This window comes from Mesoplodon bidens, assembly GCF_964165515.1.
Source record: "Mesoplodon bidens genome assembly, contig: HAP1_SCAFFOLD_954, whole genome shotgun sequence".
Classification (NCBI taxonomy): domain Eukaryota; kingdom Metazoa; phylum Chordata; class Mammalia; order Artiodactyla; family Ziphiidae; genus Mesoplodon; species Mesoplodon bidens.
In genome coordinates, this window is record NW_027672644.1 from 26400 (window position 1) to 29847 (window position 3448).

General features: G+C 44.8%; 1 long non-coding RNA gene across 1 annotated transcript; it reads right to left on the reverse strand.

Annotated features, from left to right (window-relative positions):
- Positions 1-665: 665 nt before the first annotated feature.
- LOC308609859 lies at positions 666-3018 on the reverse strand. The gene is made up of 3 exons (XR_014014363.1): positions 2956-3018; positions 2463-2487; positions 666-728 (listed from the first exon to the last, which is right to left on the reverse strand). It is a non-coding gene; the product is annotated as an uncharacterized lncRNA (long non-coding RNA).
- Positions 3019-3448: the final 430 nt, after the last annotated feature.

Consider the following 3448-nt stretch of genomic DNA (forward strand, 5'->3'; position numbering starts at 1 on the left):
TAGCAATTGGTCACATTACTTGTAAATCACTTTCTATCACCAGGACCCCTACTCTCATTCCCAGCGCAAATTTGGAATCAATTTGCCCTCTACACTAAAACCAGCAAGAATGTCCCACTTTCTCATCTTCAAAGTTCTTCCTCCCCAAGTGACTGATTCCAGAATGCATACCGTTTTCACGTTCTGTGAAGGCCACCTGCAATTACAGAAGAGAAAACACTATGAGGATAAGGTCACAGTGATGCTCAGGTCTTTTGTTCATTTGCTGACAGTAGAAAACCTCATAAGAAACAGTGGTCCAGGGAACCCAGCAAGGGTCATCAGAGCAAACCTACTCAGGCTGAAAGGCAAGAACTTTGCTGGGAGGATGGAACTTCCAAGTCCATTTAGGTTGGAAATTACAGAGTTCTTTTCCTACAGGAAAAATCGCTGCAGAAGAGAGAGCTCCGTACTCTACAGGCTGTAATGGATGCTGTCAATTTTAATGTCCTGTGGAATCAGGCACCATGAGTTGGTAATAGACTCTCACTCCACAATCTCCCAACCAAGCGAGTTGTATATATCTGGAAGGAATACCCTCAAATATTCATAACTTAATTCTATTGAAAGAGAAATAAAGCAATATTTCTATCTCAGACCAGAAAAAATCCAGCTTACCTTGGGGATCCACGGAGGCTTTTCTTCTGTCCTATCACGGTGCAGGTCATGAGCCACATCCTCAGGGAGAGCTGGAGGGACACAGAGTAACAATTAGGACACTGGTAAAGCTGCTCAGGAAATACTCAGGGGCTTTCTTCTCGATGAGGACATGGGGTGGTGTGTATGGATGTGGGAGGTTAGTAAGTGTGGGCTGAGCTGGTGTTGGGCCATCCTCTTTGGCGGATGAAGGAAGGCAAAGGACAAGAGGAAGGAAATGAAAACAGAGCTTTGGCTTTCTAGCTAAGGGGAGCCTCATCAGAAGGGAAGGGTCGATCTAAAAAATGGTAAACACTAAAATGCATGCTCTGTTTCAATGACACAGACCCATGACCCATCCTGCCTCTTTTGAGTTTCTGCTAAATTGCCACTGTCTCTTGATTTTTTCCAGATCACTCTTTCCCCAGCATCCACAATGCCAACTACTGCATTTATCATGTCTTCTGTTGTATGATATTTTATACCTGATTAACAGCAACCTCCATTAAAGGACTGAATTCAGTCCTAGACAAAATATGCTATATTTATTCACGAATCACTTGTCTTAAAGAAAATCAAATACACAAGATTTGACAAAACTGAAATCCTACCATTTAGATACCACCACTATCAATCGTATCATATTTTACTCCCAGTCTTTGTTGTCTATAAAATATACGTATGCCCACTGTGACAGGGGTTGTCCATACTCTAGGGAGCTGTTCCATAAGTGGGACACTTCGTTATGAGGAGGGAGCCCAGACTGAGTACAGCCTGTCTCTAACCCAGCTGTGCAGGAGAAGTGTACAGCCTAACAGTCAGGTTCCACTTTGAGTCCTTGGGTGTGGGCTACAGGAATTGACCAATTCTAAGGCTTATGGTAATGTTATCCAATACAATAAAATAGCTCCCTGATTCTTATCTGCTTTTGGCCTTGTTTAAGCAATGACACCAGCACTGACAGATATGACCTGTACTGTATACATGGGGTCTCACACCTCTCAGAATCTGGGAGCTGACCAGGAGAATGCAGGTCCTGAGGTGAATTTCACATTAATGACTGTGCCAAAGTCAACTGATAAGTCCACCCATAGCTGCCCTGGATTCTGTGACCACTAAGGCCACCTGATGGGCAAGGTCTGGACCTTTGGAGATGCTAGGACTTCCAGCCAAGGATACGGATGCAGAGACTCCCTTGCTCCATGACTGAGGATCCCTTGGCTGAGTGGTAAGTGCAGGTCAGGGATCCAGAGCACCCACATTGGGACCCACCCCTGGGTTCTCAGTTTGGCTTTTCCACTTAGGAGGTCAAGAGCTGAGAACATTTATCTCTGCACCATCTCCTTCTGAGGAAAAGGAATATTAACCAAATCTGGGCAACAGCTGTGTTGAGGGAAGAACAAGGTAGTGTACAGACAGTGTGCAGTGGTGATGAGGTTTGTTGCCAGGTGAATTGTGCTGTGTAAGAGGGAAATATCTCATGAGGAAACACACACATGATCACGCATGCAGGTTTACAATCACAGCACATAGGCTCACACATGGACCCCACCCCAACCCTGATACACACAAACCCACATCATCTAAATGATGCAGTTACTTCCAGGACCATAGAACATGGGCATGGCTCTTTACTGGGAAATCACTCTCTAGCTCTACACCCCCAGCCCTCATCCCTGTAGGGACCCTGAATCAGGGTGTCTCTCCAAGCAAAGCCAGCAAGAGAGTCCCACCTTCTTCATCATCTAGGTTGTTCCTCAGCACAGGGGTGATCTCTGAATACATACCGTTTTTGTTTGCTGTCCAATCCACCTGTGATTAGAGAAGAGAAAACAGTGTAAGGATCTCAGCATCATGTGCTCTGTGGACACAGGTATTTCATCTCTTCTTTTGTCCTCAGAAAAGCAAATGGGAAACTGTTGTTGAGTCAATGGCCCCAAAAGAAACCAGAGAAGACAGCTGTGGTAAAGGCTCGATCTTTGCCTGGAAGACCTCTCAGGTCCACTTTGAGGAGCAAATACAAAAGTCTATTTCAAGGAGGGAAATTTTCTGCTGAGGAAAGTGTGTCTGACTATACAGTTTCTAAGTGATGTTGCCATTTTTTAAATGGCCTTTTGAATAAGTTATCTGTTGGGAAAGAGCTTCAATCAGCATGCATCCAACCAAGCAAAATTGTATACATCAGCTGTCTTGAACATTGTAGATCTTCAGATCTGAAATCAATTGGAAAAGAAAGAAATGAAGCAAACTTTTAATCTCTGATAAATAAGGGGAGCTTACCCTGGAGGTAGAAGGAGCCTCTTCAACTGCCCTCACATAGGGCAGTTCCTCCAAACGGTCCTCATGGGGCTCTAGGAGGACACAGAGTAAGTGTCAGGACACTGGTGATGCTGCTCAGGAATTACTCAGAGAGCCTCGTTAATGTGGACACAGGGTGGGAGTGTATGGATGCAGGTGGTTACTGAGTGTGGACTGAGGTGCTGTTGGACAAACCTCCCTGGTGGGTGGAGGAAGGCAAAGGGGAGGAACATTTCAGAAATGAGGAAGAGAACCTTTAGCTTTCTAGCTGTAGGGAACCTAATCAATTTGAAAGTGTCAGTCTGAAAAAGCTTGAACACTAACATTGCACTATGTTTCAGTATAGAGTCCCACGGCCCCTCTGCCCATTTGAAAGTCCCTCCAAATCCCCCTTCTTCTTGAAATGTTACAAGACTCTTTCAGCTTCCTTCTAATCAAATATGTTGCTCCTTCATTCATCGTCCATTCTGTTGGA